Source organism: Triturus cristatus, chromosome 7 (genome assembly GCF_964204655.1).
Source record: "Triturus cristatus chromosome 7, aTriCri1.1, whole genome shotgun sequence".
Taxonomy (NCBI): Eukaryota; Metazoa; Chordata; class Amphibia; order Caudata; family Salamandridae; genus Triturus; species Triturus cristatus.
In genome coordinates, this window is record NC_140590.1 from 573,617,426 (window position 1) to 573,635,547 (window position 18,122).

Here is an 18,122-nt window from a genome sequence, read left to right on the forward strand (position 1 = left end):
GACTCCATCACTCCAAGGGAGATTCCTTTGGGTGTCTTTGATGCCCACAGGCCAGCAGAAGAATCTGGATGAAGCACAGGCACAGACGATGCAGAAGACTGGCAGGACAACGAGACCAAGAGCAGCAGGAGTCTTCCTTGATGTAGTCTTGGATCCTAGGCAAAGTCCCCAGACGGTAGAAGTTGAAGTGGTTTCAGATCTGTATCTTGGCCCACAACGAATCTGAAGAGCCACCCACAGGTAAGTTAAGTACCCTAGGGAAAGGGTTGAGATAATTCAGGGATCCCTCTCAGAGGAGGGTCTGGACAGAGGGGAGGATACTCCCATGTCCTTTGTCCATTTTCGTGCCAGAGCGGGAGCCAACGGCTCCCTGAACTGGTTCCAAATGGAGTGTGCAAGGAGGGCACCAAATGTGCCCTTCAAAGCAGTCTGGTGGCTCTGGCAAGCGCCCCCACCCCAGCCCAATACACCAAGTGCTGTATTGGAGATGGATACACCTCTATATGACAGGAAACCTGTTATTTTACCTTCCCTTGCTTGTGCTCCGCTCCGCAGAAGGCGGGCAGAATCATGGCTGTGCTTGGCAGCAGCACTAGCTTGCTGTTAGACCCTGAAGGACTTGTACCAGGAATACAGTGGGGCACCCCAGGGGAGCCCCCCAGTACATGGGATCCCACATCCAACACATGAATCGGTGTTAAGGTAGGATTCCAACATGTTTGATACCAAACATGACCAGTTTCGGTGCAGCAAATCTATAGTTAGACATCTCGTAATTGACTTGATGTCAACTATATGTATTAAATGGCTGACTCCACTTACAAATCCTGGAGAATCGACTCTGGGGTTTGTAGGAGGTGTCATGCTCATGCGGGGCACCCTCACACTTATAACCTAGCACCCTGCCTTTAGGATTGAAAGGCCTGCCTTGGGGGTGACTTATAGTTTTTAAGTGCAGTGACCTCAGATATAAGGAAACTTATATCTGTTCTGAGTGGTGCTAGCACCAGCTCACACAGTCTGCAATGGCAGGCCTGTAGTCACAGTTTGAGTGGTCTCTAATGGGTGGCATAATACATGCTGCAGCCCATGGGAGACCCCTGGTGTACCTATGCTCTTGGTACCTTAATACCATATACTAAGGAGTTAGAAGGGTACACCAGTAGCCAATTGGGAAAGTACCAAAGTATTTGCCATAATCGAATTTAGGAAGAGAGCACAGTGACTGGGGTCCTGATTAGCAGGATCCCAGTCAGACTAGTCAGAAAATAGTATAACACCAGAAAAATTGGGGGTAACCACGAAAGCAATCCAACTTTCCTACAGTGTGTGTCCAGCTTTGTGTATGGGTTCGGTAACCAGTTGGATGAGGCCGATGCTGTTTAGATTCTCCAGGACGGCGGTGGAGTTGTCATCGTTGGGGTTGTCTGTGGAAGTTGAGGTCGCAGAGTAGGACGTAGTGGCGAGAGTCTATTGCTAGGGGGGCGATGAGGTTGGGAATGGCATCGCAGAAGGTTGCTTGGGATCCCGGGGGTCTTTAGGCGAGGGTGACTCTTATTGTGGTCTTCGTGTCAGTTTGTAGTAGGAAGTTGAGGTGTTCAAAGAGAGGTGGGGGGATCGTCGTTGGTGATGGTGCTTCTGGTGGTTTCCTTGAAGATGATGGTGATGCCTCCGCCATGTTTGTTGGCATGATCTCAGAGTATCATCTTGTAGCCTTCGAGAGTGGCAATGGTGATGTCCGGGTTTATTTATTTTATTTATTTTTGCAGTTTTGTATAGCGCGAACAGGACCTTTACAGGTATCAGAGCGCTTTACAGTACGGAGATAACAACATAGAAAACCTGAATATCGTGACATAGGTGAGGAAAGTAAGGATTAGCATACACTAGTATCACATAGTTACAAGGGAGAATCAAAGAGTCATGTGAGTTTGGCTAGAAGAATAGATTTCACTTCTTTTTTGAAAAAGGCCGTCGATGGGTTAAGTCTCGTTTCTTGGGGCAAGGCATTCCAAATCCTGGGTGCCATTCCTGAGAAGGAGCGGTAGTATGTTTTCTGCTTGGAGAACCGTTGTGGTTTAAGCAGAAGATTGTTGGAGCTCCTAGTGGATCTGTTGCCACCAGATAGTACCAATTTCTCCGTTAAGTATCTTGGTGTTTTGTGATGTAAGTCATACAAGCGATTTTCAAGTGAATTCTGGCCTCAAAAGGAAGCCAGTTGAGGGCACGAAGGTCAGGGGAGATGTGGCTGCTTCTTTTGGAGCCTATGACGAGCCTTGCAGCTGTATTGATTGTGGGAGCCTGTTTGCCGTGAGCCAGCATCAAAGAACTCCAGAGGACGCCGTGAGGGGAACGGCTTGGGCGAGGGAGCAGGGCTAATTCAGCCTAAATTCTTACCGGCGCCGCCGTGAGGGGAACGGCCAGCGTTGCGGGACTACATCCCCCAGAAGTCTCTGCGCCAGGCGCTCGCCGCTGCTGTCATCAGGCAGCGCCTGGCCCCTACTTCAGTGCCGCTGGTGCCCCGCAGCGCGGGACGCGCGCGGGTGCGCCCGGGCCAAGGGCGGGCCCGTCTCGCGCCCGTCATCGCCAGGAAGAGGCAGGGCTGGGCCCCCCCTCGTGGACTCGCTTTCCATCTCCAAAGGTACTGTGTCCAACGCGGGGTTTGTGATCCCCATTTGCCGTGACTCTGTGACTCTGGGACTGTGTTCCACTGGTGTACTAAATTTCCATAGGACGTATGCCTGTTTTACATATCAAATTGCTATTGTAGAGCACACTTTGTGATTTCAGGGGGTTCTACATTTGCACATACGGGTATAATCATGTATATATTTATTGTGTAAGACTATATAAATGTTTTATATTCTTTGTTTACATTAGCTTTATATTATTCTTTCCATCATAGTCTAATATTGAAAGTAGTATTTTGATCCCTATTCTAAACTGCAGGTCGGGTAATGGCGGGGAAGGGTAAACGCACGGGGGGGGCGGGACCGTTACCGGCACCCTAGACCAGTTTATATCGCGTGCTGTTTCAGTTTTAGAGCACGAAATCGCCATAACTGAGCGGCGACTCTCTACTGAACCAGCGCTGACAAGACGCTCATCTATTGGGCCTCTAGCATTAGCTAAATCCCCTATTAGACCAGTCGGGCTTGAGGTGGATAATCCCTCTCAGCTCGAGGATCTTGAGGCAAGTCCTATTATGAATCAGAATAGTATAAGGACTTTTGAGGCCTCCGGTGAGGTCGTTCCTGTAGATGAAAATCCTACAAGACCCGATGTAATATACCCCCAGATGCGGGCTAGTAAGAAATCTAAAAGCACGTCTAATCCCAAAAGGAAAAGAGCTGAGGATACCCAAGGTGGGAGGCAGCCGAAACTTCCTAAAAAGATTGCCAATCCTAATAATGTCTCCTGCATTTCATCTGTGAGGGACTGCGAAACTAATGGCGGGGGTAAAAAGAACTCCCTTGACCAACTACAATCTGATGAGCTGATCATCCAAATTGAACAGATGGTACGTTCACTATTACTCCCCTTGGTCGAGAGGGTTAAATTAATCAATACAAAGGTTGAACGCCTCGAGCAGACGATGCTTGATAATTTCTGCTCTTTAAAAAATGTCATCAAACTTGCTGCACGAGAGAGAGTTAATTCTAACTATAACCAAACAGTTATGCCAGCACCCACAACAAATATCACAACCATCCCTGTTGTTGATCCCGTTGTAACCATTCGAGATAGGTCAGGGACTGACCCACTTATTGCTCCGGCTAATATTAGCCATACCAAGCTACGGACAAGTTTCACTAGAAGTAAACATGGGGGTAACGACACCGTAGAGAATCTTAATAAGGCAAATAGGGGCACGAAGGCAGGATTCAGCAGCACTATTCACACTGATCCTGCGAAAACTCTAAATGCTCACATTCATCTTCCCCCTGCTTCTTTTCCTTACGTAGCAGTATTAACTGGCGTTCCGGAATTAAAAGACGGCAAGTCTGAATCTTACACTGAAGTTAAAACTAAAGTGACCTTCTGGCTAAATAAAAACAGACCTATTTATGCTGGTTTGAATGGGAAGATCCTATTTGCCAGAAGGGTCTGTTGGGTCGGAACAAGACCAAAAGATGTTGAGGGTGATTCTATTGTTGTAAATTTTCAAGACAGACGCATAGTGCGATCCATTTGTGATGATTCATTCTTTGGGGGCCAGCCGGGGATAGGGGTGCGTGACCTGGGTTATTTTTATCCTGCCATCTACCATGCTGAAAGATTTTCCCATCATTGGGGAGCACCGAGAACGCTGCCTGAGACCATCATTCCCCATCTCAATTATCATAATCCCAATTACAACCTAGGCTATTTTGGTTGACCAGAATTCCAGTCGTTAAGGGAAGTCATGGTGGAAAGAGTGGTTCCTGTGGATAAAGGGGCTGAAGTTGAGTTCCCCTTACCCGGGACGCCAAATCTAGCTAGGCACTCCCCCTTACAAATGCATTTAGAGCATTCAAATCATCACAATGAAAGCCCTAATATTACCTGTCAGATTAACTTGCCGGGAACAGGGGTGGGTTCAATGATTTCGTGGAATGTTGCTGGTCTGAAGACAAAAATGGACTCGCCAGAGTGGGTTCGATTTATTGGTAATTTCGATGTCTGTCTCCTCCAGGAGACTTGGTCCTGTGAGCCTCAGTTTCTCCCGGGTTTCTTGAATTTCCACGTTCCCGCATCCAGGGGACCCAAAGGCCGTCCTATGGGCGGCTTAACAATATGGGTTCGTCAAGAACTATTCTTGGTGGCCAATGAAATCAACACAGGGTCTCCTGACATTCAATTAGTCAGATTATCCCTGGGCCCTGTGGGCGACGTGGATATTTATAATTTGTACCTAAGAGGGACCAATGGGACTAAGTCCAGGACCCTGGTTACATTGGATTCCCTCATTGCTCAGCACTCATGTGAGAAGGGAGTGCTTGCTGCGGGGGATCTGAATGTAACCTTTGAACCACTTTTAAACTCAGATTCTTGTTGGGGACTTGACCCTGAGGAAGATCAGCTATGGGGTATCCCTGGTCTCGACATGGACCCAATAAAACGCTGGTCCGAGGCCTCAGTACAGGTCAATGCCCTCTGCTATGAAAGAGGTTTGAGGGCTTTGAATGGAAGAACCCCAGGGGACAAGGAAGGGGCCAATACTTTTGACAATGGCCGTCACAGGAGTAGAATTGACTATGTCCTTTGTAGCATGAGGTTATGGCAATTTGTAAAAGATATGGTAGTTGAACCCAGACCAGAAAGTGACCATAACCCGCTATGCGTAACGCATTGCTGGTGGAAAAATGGCAATGCTAAAGTAGAGGAGCCGATACTTATGCCACCTGAAGTATTTCCCTCTAACGATATGCGTAGGCTTAAGTGGAGTGTGGTTAAGTCTAATGAAATGGCAATTAATAGCATTGATAATCTGCTGTCTAAAGTTGTACTGGAGTTTGAATGTTGTAGGCACACTGATTCTGGTATCTTGCCAATCACTGGTCTCCACGAAACATTTTTTGAGGGATTACGCCAGTTTTTTCTTAAACCAGCTAGGAAAGGTAATCGACTCCCCCTAAAGCGCTTACGATGGTACGATAAGGATTGCAAGAGTGCCAGAACTAACCTCATCACATCCCTCTCTAGTGGTAGTATTGATTACGTGAGGGAAGCCCGCAAATTATATAAGAAATGTATAGGTCTGGCAAAAAAGAACTGGGACGAGCTATACTGGTCTGACCTAAAGGATGCTAGGGACACACGATTATTCTGGAATATTATTAAGTGGGGCAGGGGAGGGTTACCTGATAGACCCTTAAACTATGTTTGACAAGAAGATTGGGTAAATTATTTCAGACCCCAATATGCATGTGACCCCCAGATAAACCCCGTTGGGGAGATATCACCTGCTTTATTCTCAAGTGGACCTTTTAGTATCAAAGATACCCTATTGGCTTTGGGATCTGTAGCAGCTGGTCGAGCTCCAGGACCTGATGGGATTCCATCTGATCTCTTCCTTCACAACAAAAAGTCCTGGAGCAAATATATTACCCTACTGGCAAATGCCATTGCTGTTGGCGCTCCAGTCCCTAAATCCTGGGGGGGGGGCTGTCATAATCCCCGTGTTTAAGAAGGGTGACAGAACCCTCCCTGGGAATTATAGACCAATTAGCCTAATTGATACAATTCAGAAGGTCATAGGGAGGATGATACTGAACCAGTTGTTAATGTGGGCTGATGATAACATGATTTTGTCTCCCTTCCAAGCTGGTTTTCGCAAGGCAACCAGCACATTGGACCAGGTCTTTCGTTTTGTGCAACTCCACTGGAAAGTCGTTACTCTGGGGAAAGGCAGTCTCTATGTAGCCTTTGTGGACCTAAGACCTGCCTTTGACCTTGTCCCTTGCCATCGGTTGTGGGTAGTCCTCGAAAAACTAGGGCTCCCAGTAGAAATTTTGACCTTGATAAAGAGGCTCCATGAGTCTAATTTTGCTAAAATCCAGTGGGGAGGAGTGGGCGAAATTACCCCAGAGTTCCCGGTCGAACGGGGTGTGCGGCAAGGCTGCACCATGGTTCCTACCCTCTTTTCCCTATATATTAATGGGATAGCCCAATCTATGCTTAGCGCCATTACTGACGCCCCAAAGCTTGCTGGAGTTATTACTCCAATATTAATGTTTGCGGATGATATGCTAATCGTATCAAAAACCCCAAGTGGCTTGCAGAGAGCTCTATTAGTTTTTGAGGACTTCTGCCTTGGCCATGGTTTGGAGGTAAACGTGGCCAAGACGAAACTTATGGCCTTCAACCCGCATCCAAGCTCTAGAGGGAGAAAGTTCTTTTTGGATGGGCAACCAATAGAAATGGTCTCCAATTTTGTTTATTTGGGCATACATATAACCAGTAGTAATAAATGGGATAAGCATATAGAGGTAGCCGCCCTGAAGCTTAGGCAAATCTCGGGAACATTAATTAGAGAGCATAAAAAATCTTTCACTAAACCCGTAAAACCTGTGCTCCAAGTTTATGAGGCAAAGGCCCTGGGTTCAGCTTTGTATGGGGCAGAACTATGGGGGTTCAATCGGCTGGTTTCTTTAACTTTAGCCGAAAATTAATTCCTTCGTAGTATAACAGGCCTCCCCCAGAGTTCCGCTATGGTTCCTGTAAGGTATGAGCTTGGTAGGAAGGCCATTGCAGATATTGCTAGACTTCGTCCAGTTTTATACTGGCGAAGGCTCTGGACTACTCCCGAGCTCTCTCTGTATGCCAAAGGGCTTATGGATGTCATAGATTTAGATGTTTTTCACAAGATTGAATGGTTGAGGCAGCTCCGCCAGACCTTGACAGTTATGGGCATGGTGAGTTTATGGAGCGATCCAGCAACCGCACAGTTTCCCACTAAGAAAATTATAAAAGCTATTTATTGGGAACGAGTCGATCACCAGGTGTGGAGCCGAGCAAACCCCAACGGGATGGCTGGTCGCTATTTAGAGGCGAAGACCACGCCTGTTCTTGAACAATATTGGGACTTGATTATGAAACCCAGAGACAGGCAGCTCTACTTCCAGCTTAGAGCAGGTTCTTTACCACTCAAGTCCCTTACAGGCCGGTGGTCTAGTCCTCGTGAGGAAATTTGCCCGGCCTGTGGGTTACAGGCGGAATCTACTGCCCACTTCCTGTTTGTTTGCCCAGCACTAGTTACTCCTAGACGAGTGTGGTTGTCACCATTATGTAGAAATTTGGGCACCAGGAGCAGTGCCGTTGCTTTAAGAATTTTATGCACCAGCACTTCCCTAACTATTTCTATACCAATAGCCAAATTCTTGGGTTGGGCATGGACTCTAAGGGCGAAAGCCTGTGTCAAACACCAGAAAATTCCCCTCCATATAACTCAAATTGTTGTCACTTAGTGTGAAATTTCATTAATCGATTCCCTATTACACTGTAGTTGATGGGGGTTTATTAATCATGTATTGTTAAAACTTATTGTTATTCTGACTAGTTTAATGCTTTTTTAAACTTTTTAACCTATTTATTGACGACTTAAAAAATGTTTTAATGTATTTTATATGTAACGTTTGGATTTATGTTTGTGTCTTTTATGATTTTTCTTAAATCGAATAAAGACTAATGATGATGATGATGATTGTGGCTCTTAAGGGAGCTGTCGTTGATCTGGGTAGGCCACAGAGAGCAATACTTCCATAATCCACTTTGGGCAATACTAGGGCTTGGACTGTCTGTTTAAAGTCTCTGTCCGGTATGAAGGGTTTCAGTCTTCTCAAGGTGTTAATCTGGAAATTAGCTCCTTTAGTTGCAGCGCTGATGTGTTTCTGCATATTTAACTTATTGTCCAAGGTTATTCCCAGTGATTTAGCTGAGTCGATGATGGTAGGTGGGCCATCGAGTGCTGTAATATGCTTCATCCATTCAAGGATGGTGGTTGTTTGGTTGGGGGGGGGGGGCGATAAGGAGAAATTCAGTTTTTAGACTGTTTAGTTTTAGATGATTTTCCGCCAGCCAGATCTGTGTTTTGTGGAGAGTTGAGTTAAGGGACTTGATGTCGTCAAGTGAGTGAACTTTGATGTAGAGTTGTGTGTCGTCGGCATACATGTGATATTGGATGTTTGACGAGTTGAGTAGCTCCGTGAGAGGTTCCATAAACAAATTGAAGAGAGTCGGGGAGAGGGATAAACCCTGGGGTACTCCCAGAGTGACCGGGGAGGGGTTGGATAATGATTGGTTAATCTTGAATCGTTGTGTTCTGTTTTGGAGGAAGGACGTGAACCAGTTAAACACAGTACCGTATCACGTTCCGGTGATGAAGACAATATCCTTGGAGATGGTGGTGATGGTTGCATAAGTTAAGAAGGCTTCAGAGTGCTTAACTCCATCAGAATCACTAAAGCAGATTTTTGTTCATGCCGGCACAGCTTTAGTTAATCGCTACAATATTTGCAAGGTTATCACTAAATTCAGTTTGGATTTACTAGTCTCTCTTAATCTTGGTTAATAAGAATTAACGATTCAGTCCATCAGCACTGGAGAATTTTTCTTTGGTATCGTCAACCACAAAATATTATTAAGAAAGCTATTGACGGGGGCGTAGCTTGCAGCCGCCGGGAATGACGGCACTCTGAAGTGGCTCCGCTGCCCTCGCCGTTTTCGTCCATAATCCGACACTATAACAAAGACTAATCCCCCTTCATCCAGGGGGATCCGAATCCCGACAAAGTCCAGCTCACACAGTACGCGCAGCTCGAGATGCCGTAAGCGCTACAGCGGAGAAAGGGAAAGTGCCTCCAGAGCCCCGGTGAGGACTGCATTGCGGCCTGCTCCCATACCCCGGGGCGGTGAGGTGAGGCTGCGGGAGCGTGGCTACAGTGGAACGACTGGGAGACTCAGAACTCCCTGGCAGTTGCATCGATACCAGCACGTGCAATCCGAGATGCCGCAAATGCCACAATAGAAGAAAAGACAGTGCCTCCGGAGCCCCGGCGAAATCAACATGGCGGCCTGCTCCTCCGTTCTCGGACGGAGAGGTGAGGCTACGGGAGCGTGGCTGCAACTGAGCGACTGGTGATCAAAATCCCTGTGCATTGCAGTGGTTCCTGCCAGAGGCCGCAGCGGAGGTCGACTGCAGATCCGCGCTGGTGTGACGGCTGCCTGTGAGTAGACGTTACCTCTAAAAGCGCATCGGCAAGACCGGTAATTAAGGCCCCGGCTTCTGGCTTAGTCGCCGGCGAAGCTCATATTACAAATCACCCAAAACAGACCGTTTTAGACGTCGCCAGTGCACAAAGCTGGGTAGCTGCCCGACACACCACTGGGGGGCTGTATTATTAACACTTGCCCGGGGTCACAACTCCACCTGCATTAGACGTGCCCCCACGTCACTGCCATAAATCCAGTGTAACACAGAAGAGACTGCGCCATAAATAAACGCTGGCGCAAGTACAACAACTAGTCACCCAATCTAGAGGAGTCCACCAAAGTTCCACAACAAGGGACCCTCGTGCCCCGTGGCACCCAGAGCCTCGCTGCTACCCACGCCTCAACACCTACAGTGCTGGCCCGAGGGGGACCGAACGACCGCGGGGCATGCTCATTGGATCCCCCCCTGCTCTTCATCGGCCACCAGGAGAACCAAGGCCGCACCCAGCCTTGCCAGGAAAACCGACAGGCCGACGGTGAGGGGCAATACCTACCCTCCCTCCCTGGGCAGGCGGCGGTGATTACTGGCACTAGGCCCTGCGACACAGACATCAACCCTGCGCAATAATGGCCAGTAGCAAGGGAGCCAAGACACAGGCCCAAAAGACACTAGCTAAATTTGCCTGGGGCAAAGCGGGCGAAGAGGCTGAGGCTGCTGCCGCCGAAAGAACCAACAACCCCCACTTACCGCCTCCTCGCTCGGATCTTACCCTCCACGACATCATGGAAGCTATCACCGGAGTGCGAACATCTCTAGAAACCCGCATCGACACCGTCAACATCGAGGTCTCCCTCATAAGAGCTGATCTATGAAAAATGGATACAAGAATGAAAGATGTGGAAGAAACTGCAGCAACATTAATGTCAGACACTGATCTCCTCAAGCAGCAAGTGGCTCAACTCCGCGACCAACAGGTGAAAATGGAAGACCTCCTCGACGACTATGAGGGAAGAGCGCGTAGAAACAGCATACGCATTCTTGGAGTCCCAGAGCGGGTGGAGGAGCCGGCTGCGGATCTCTTCGTCGAAGACCTGGTGCTGACTAAGCTCCAGCCGAAGCACCTGTCCAGTTATTTTTCCATCAAACAGGCCCACCGAGTCCCAGGGGGTAAGCCGAAGCCAGGAACTCCCCCAAGGCCCATCATAGCGCGAGTGTTTAATTTCCGAGACCGCGATGTGATACTCCAGATGTCGCGTGCTCACCCACCGATAATATTGGAAAACAGCACAATCCCGTTTTTCTCGGATTTCACTACCAAAGTGCAGGCTCAACGACGCAGCTTCACTGCAGTCAAGAAAGCGTTGCGAGACAAAGAGGTGAAATACTCAATGCTCTTTCCAGCGAAGCTACGGGTCGAATCCGAGGGAAAAACCTGGTTCTTTTCATACCCGGAAGAAGCTTAGGATTGGCTGGAGGGTTGGCGACAGTTTGGAAAACCACACAGCGGCAGAAATGACAGAACCCGAGGTAACAGACTGCCCACCGGGAACACACCTCCAGAAGACCCATCACAGGAGAAGCAACCTTCGGTCTTGAGAGGATGACAGGGTGGGACATTGAGCACTCTGATCAGGCTACCCTGAGAGACACCTGAAGCCCCTGGACATAACACTGGACACATGATAAGGTACTGGGGTGTTTATCAGGGACTTGTCGATGCCTAAGGGGGATCGACCACTACTACTCTGGACATGACTACCAGTGCCATGCCACACGGGTGGTAAAACCTAAAGATGGGATGAGTACGGATCTAATCGATACACTGTGTAACATGTATCCATCCTTCATTAACGACGGGAGTGGGATGGTTGTTCACCAGGCACCTCGCATATTGGAGGGTGGGCGACAGGCACTCTGCCTTGTTGGGGGGTGGGTAGTTTGGAATCCACCGGCAGGGGGGCAGGGAGGGGAGTAGTGTGGTGATTGTTGGGGGTTAGTGTTAATATTATTGTTACATGTCACGTCACGAAGCAAAGAGTTGTACGAGTCCGATGAACAGTGGCCAGTTTCACTTGATACAATACAACGGACAGTTGCGCAAAGCCCCGCAATGTATGGCCGGTTCCGTTTGGACTGCATGGCCGCTCATGTGGTACTTGTCTCATTCACCTCTGTAATGGCCACAGTATCCGCTTCCTTAATCACACTGATATACCACTATGGCTAATACTATTGTCACAAAATTGTCTGCCATGACGTGGAATGTAAACGGGCTGGGAGATAACATAAAAACGGGTGTAGTGTCGCATTATCTCAAGATACAGATGCCGGACCTAGTATTGTTGCAAGAAACTCATTTTGTGGGTAATACTTGTAAGGCCCTCCGTAGGTGGGGATATAAACTTCTGGTCCATGCCGGATTCATCACTTGCTCCAGGGGGACTGGTATAATAGTGCGAAAAGGCCTCGCTCTCACACCCACTTATACCTGGGCGCATCCACAGGGTAGATTTGCAGTGCTGGGGGCCACATGGGAAGGGACGGCGATAAATGTGGTATCAGTGTTTCTCCCACCAGTGCTGGGGAAGGAGGCACTCAGCGACTTGGGTAAAACACGGATTGATCTTGAAGACGGTATCCTGATACTGGGAGGCGACTTTAACTTGACCATGGATGACGCATTAGACAGGCATCCCCGACGCCCTACCGCCAGACACAGCACTCTAATGGCGGAATTTGCCCAAGGCATGGGACTGACCGACATATGGCGCGCACTCCAACCGCCAGGGGCTCCATGGCGAGAGCAAATAGATACGGCGAAAGGGGACATCCCTGCCGCGTTCCTCTGAATAGCAAAGGTGGAGGAGGTGGCACCCGCTACCCGCACCGACGCCGTCAACCCCGTATAGAGGAGTTTCACGTAGGAAAGAAAACGTGGACCCAGGTTGAGTCTAGGAAGCAGAGCAAACAGGTAAACCCAACTCAACTAATCGAACGCTCTGTCCATATCCACCACAGTATTGCCACCGGCTCCCCCAACCGCTGGATTGCTGCAATCGCCACCTGCGCCCTTCTAATATTGTGCTGGGTGGCCCGCTGAGGCATGAACCCCGCCTGGTCAGGATGCACTAGTGACGTGATATGAGGCAACAGACGATTGGCCAGCGCCTTCGCCAGGACCTTGGTCTCCACATTTAAAAGAGATATGGGGCGATAGGAGGCATGTTGTTCCGGAGGGCGCCCGGGCTTATGGAACACCACCACTTCTGCGTGTCTCCAGTCTGGAGGAAGCAAGCCCCTGTCCCGGGCCTCCTCCACTACCGCGTGATAATGTGGGGCTACTTGCATGTGGTACCGACGGAAAAACTCGCTCGGAAACCCGTTAGGTCCGGGAGCTTTCCCCGGGTTAAGTTCCCCCAGGTCCACTCCCAGTTCTTCATCCGACAATGGGGCCTCCAGCTTATCCCGCAGCTCGTCCGATAGTGCCCTGAGGGGCAGATCTGTAATACATTTCTCAACCCTATCGGCCGACAGACACTCCCGGGGGGCATAAAGGTCCGCAAAGTATGTAGCAAAACTTTCTGCAATGGATGGGGGATCAGTGATCTGGGTCCCCGCGGAGTCTAAGATACACGGCAGGGCTTGAGCATGAAAAGTGCCCTGGCAAAGGCGGTGCAGCATCTTGCTCGATTTATCCCCCCATTGATACACTCTGCTGCATGTTGCCAGCCAAACCTGCCGTGCCTCATCCATCAGCAGAGCTGCGCACTCCTGTTGAGCCCACAGCAACCGTCGCACTCCCAAAGCACTCCCCGACTCTCGGTTCTGTCGCTCGAGTATCTCTGTTCGCCTCAGCGCGGGTCAGCTTCTCCCTATACTTCTGGCGAGCCGCTGCGCACCAAGAGATGTCCACCCCACGCAACGTAGGCTTCATCGCCTCCCACAACATGGCCGCACTAGGGACGGATCCCACATTCGCCGTCAGGTACTGAGCTATGGCTTCGCCCATATGTGCTGCATATTCGGCCTTCTGGAGATTCCATACCACCAGGCTCCATCGAAACGGCCGCTTTCCCCTGCCTTTCTCTAGTTTTACGAGCATTGGGGAGTGATCCGAGAGCCCCCGGGGCGAAATCGTCACCGCCGCCACCCTCCCAGCCATCGCCCGGGGGACAAAAATGTAGTCCAATCTAGAGAATGAGTGATGAACTGCCGAAACGCATGTATACTCCCGAGCCGTGCTATGGGCCCGCCGCCAGGTGTCCACCGAGTCCATCCCCGTCACCAGAGAGTGCAGTTTGGTTGGGAGATCTCCCCTACGACCCTCCACAACTCCAGTCCCCACCCACCAAAGACATTACATCTGGCATGTCGACCCACAAAGATTGTAGCCGCTCAATTAAATTCCACTGCAACGGGGGAGGGGCATACACACTACCTAAAATCAGCGGATCCTCCCCAACCCTACCCTGGATAAACAGGTAACGACCCTGCCCATCAATCCACTGCTGCTCGTGCGTATAGGGGACCCTACGGTGTATCAGGATAGCCACGCCCCGGAACCCTCGCAGAAAGCCAGCATGAAAAACCTATTGGAACCCATATCGCTGCAGGCACAGGGCCTTTGTGCCCATGAGGTGGGTCTCTTGTAACAGAAGAATATCTGCCTTCGCCCGCTTCGCGTGATAGGTATGGCCCCCGCCTAATCTTGTCCAGAACCCCTTGCACGTTCCAACTCAGGATACAGAGACCCCCCTGTGTCCCCTGCCCCCCATCAGACATCTCAACCATAAGGGGTTGCATCGCTATTCCAGACTATCATGGAGCTTCGGAGGCCTGTGTACAACCTGCCGTGGACCTGTAATGGACGTGCGACCTGTAACGAGCAACAACCCTTCCCTAACAAACCCCCCACACCTCAAAAAACCCCTTGAAGTATCTGTCGCAGCGAGGCAGACCCCACCCCCCAACGGGGGGGGGGATGCGGACCATCCCAACCAATGGATCTCCAGTTCACAGCCCATAGCCTCCGGGCAAGGTTCCCACCAGCTCACATCCGACGGTAGGTCAAGCCCAGCACAGGACATCCCGGTTATCCGTAGTTGACGTTTCTCAGCGCAGCACCTGTATCCTCCGCTAAGGATCCAATGACTGTCCCCCAGGGGCTGGCACCCCCTCGACCAACGGCACCACCAGACTGCGAGCGCCACCTGGACCTCGAACGCCTGTCCCCTTTCTGCCAACGGCCCCGAGGGCCCCCCCGTGCCGCATCCCCCGAAGACGATTCCCGGCCCGGTGGCGTGTGAGGCCTCACCTGCACCGTTTCGTCCGTCCATCTAAACACCTCCTCCGGAGTATCAAAGAAGTGTGTACGGGATCGAAAGACCACTCGGAGACGGGCTGGAAAGAGCAGGGCGTAGGGAAGTTTAAGCTCTCGCAGCCGGGCCTTGGCGGCCATAAATGACTGACGTTGCTGCTGGACCTGTCGCGTATAATCAGGGAATATCAAGATTCGAGAATTATGAAACATCAGGGGTTCATTGGCCCTGGCCTGCTTCAGGATAGCGTCTCTGTCCAAATAATTCAAGAATTTGGCGATGACAGGCCGTGGGCGAGCCCCCACCGGAGGCTTCTGCAAGACAGCCCAATTAGCCCGCTCCACCACAAAACATCTGGACATCGCATCCGGGGGGAGCCAACCCTCCAGCCAGGTCGTAAGAAAGCGTTCCATGTTTCCCTCTTCACAGCCCTACAGAAAGCCAACAAAACGGAGATTGTTTCGTCGGGCCCGTCCTTCCGCGTCTTCTGCTCGGAGCGTGAGGCCCTTTTGGACGGTCTCCAGCACTACTACCTTTCGTTTCAGCTCCGCCACATCATCTTCCACCCCAGAAATACGCGTCTCACCCTCCGTAATTCGGGACACCGCATTGCGTAGATCTTGCCGCAGCAGCGTAACGTCCGCTCCGACTGCCCCTATTTTCGCATCCAGCATGTCTCTGGATTGGGTAATGGCGGCCATCAGGGCCGCATTGTCCGGCCCCGCTCCTGGTTGGCCCCCAGAGGCTCCCGCCACCGCCCCCGGACCAGTAAATTTATCTATAGGCCCCTGCCTGGCCGGGCCACCGCTTCCCTTGTCTCTGGTCATGTTGATGCCGTGCGCTACGACTGGCCCGCCCCCACCCGCACGATGTATGACCCCAGAGGAGAGTAGATCCCGCGGCCCGATCCAGCCGCCGATCTCGCCCCGGTCGACCCCCGAGTCCACCCCGACCCTCCGAGCACCCCAGGTGTGGGGGACAACGGACCCTACCTCACCCGTCCCCGTAGCGATCGGTCAACCTGATGGAGCGCACCCCCTCACACCGCCTAATGTTCTTTACACAGGCGGCGACTGGCTCCACCAGCAGCCCGACCTGTCTCCTGCGGCTCAATCCAGACCAGGGGCGCACCCCCACACAGTACACAGACCCAAGCACGTCCAAGGGAAGGGCTCCAGGGTACCAGTCACGGTTGCGGCAGATCTCCCCACGTGGCCCGATCCGGCCGCTGATCCCCGTCTGTACCGCCATCAGGATGGGGGGGGAGGAAGAAACCGGGGTCCAACCACCACTATCGCCCCGGAATCAGGGGGGAGGCAGCCCACCAGGCCCCAAGCCGCCCCCACGCGGCCCGACTGCGCCGCCGGACCCCCCACTGCACCAGAGTTATGGGACACTGCAACCGGCAGATCCGCCCCTCCTGTCGCCGGCCGCCTCCGTTCTCGAGTGCCTCAGACCCCACAAAGGCCCAGGATCGGCTGCCTCGCCCGTCGCAGACGCTCCTCCTTACCGCCGCGGCCCGGTCCAGCCGCCGGAACCCCCCCGACTCCCTCACTCAGGGCTCCACAGCTCGATCGGGGGGCAAGCCTCCCACTGCAGGACCACTCCGCCGCTGGGCGCGCCCGCCAGCCGGGCCGAGCTCCCTGGTCCGCCCTCAGCCTGCAGCAGGGACACAGCCCATCGCTCCCGGGGCCTTCTTCGCTCCGCTAGGCCTGTCCCTTTCTGCATCCGAATTACAACTCCAGTGCGGCTCCCCGCTCCTTGACTGTGCCAATCAGCAGGGGACCGGACACCAGGCCGCAGCCACGACTAGAACTGCGTCACATATGCCGGGATGCCAGAAGTGTCGTCGGTCCCCCCACGCGGCCAGATCCAGCCGCCGATCCCAATCTGTACCGCATACAGTGGGGGGGGGGGGGACACAGGACCATGGCCAGGAGCGAAGCAGCCCACCAGGCCCCCGGCTGTCCCCACGTGGCCCGACTGCGCCGCCGAGCCCCCTGCTTCACCAGAGTTATGGGACACTGCCACCAGTAGGCCAGCAGCCCCAGTCGCCGGCCGCCTCCGATCTCCAGCGCCGCAGGTCTCGCAAAGGCCCAGAAGCAGCCGCCTCTCCCTCCGCATACGCTCCTCCTTACCGCCGCGGCCCGACCCGGCCGCTTACCGCCGCGGCCCGACCTGGCCGCCGGAACACTCCAATCCCCTCTCTAAGTGTTCTACAGCTCAAGCGGAGGCCAAGCCCCCCACCACAGGACCAATCTGCACTCCGCCGCCGGGCGCGCTCGTCGGCCAAACCGGGCTCTCCCGTCCGTCCTTAGCCTGCAGCAGGGAAACAGCTCGTCACTCCCGGGGCCTTCTTCACACCACAAGGCCTCTCCCTGGTTACGGCAGGACTGCAGCTCCACCGCGGCTCCCTGCCCCCCAGCTTCACCAAACAGGAGGGAACCGGGTACCGCGCCTCAGCAACATCGATGACCGCTTCAAAAGTACCGGGATGCCCGATTGTCGACGGATGTACGGCGGGCTGGACGGAGTCGGCCTAGAACACGTCCGCCATGTTGGCTCACGGTGGGACAGTTTTTGCGGCTAAGGAGAAACTGTACTGAGCTTATCAAATATCGACAACATGCTGAAAATTTGACTTACAATCTCCAGGCACGACAATACCCTATCCCTCTCATGGGACGAGCTAACAAAAGGGCCCAAAATAATAACCGTGATGCTCTGTTAGAATCATATCCAAACCCCCCCCTCTGATCAATTGGTCTGTGTGAGTACTTTCAGCCACTTGAGTAACACTATTAGGAAAGTTGTCAATTCGAACTGGCACATTCTGAATAAAGGTCAAAAGGTCTTCAACAAGCCTCTATTTGCTTTCAAACGGAGTGCAAACCTAGGTGATATTTTAGTACATACAAGACCACAACAGTCCCGTACCATAGATGTGCCATGAGCGATTTGGACAGGACAGCCAATACGTGGCCATTTCCCATGTGGCGCCTGTGTAGTATGTCATCTCACCACACGTACTACCCAATTAGATCTAGGGCTTAGAACACCTTAGATTTTGTCTCAGCATACTAGTTGTAACTCTGAAGCAGTGGTGTACC

At 51.9% G+C, this 18,122-nt stretch overlaps 1 protein-coding gene across 11 annotated transcripts in view; it reads left to right on the plus strand.

Moving 5' to 3' along the window:
* The window catches only part of SPATA20 (spermatogenesis associated 20), a 2,191,885-nt gene that overhangs the window by 555,072 nt on the left and 1,618,691 nt on the right, over nucleotides 1-18,122 (plus strand). The gene's annotated exons all lie outside the window — the stretch shown is intronic.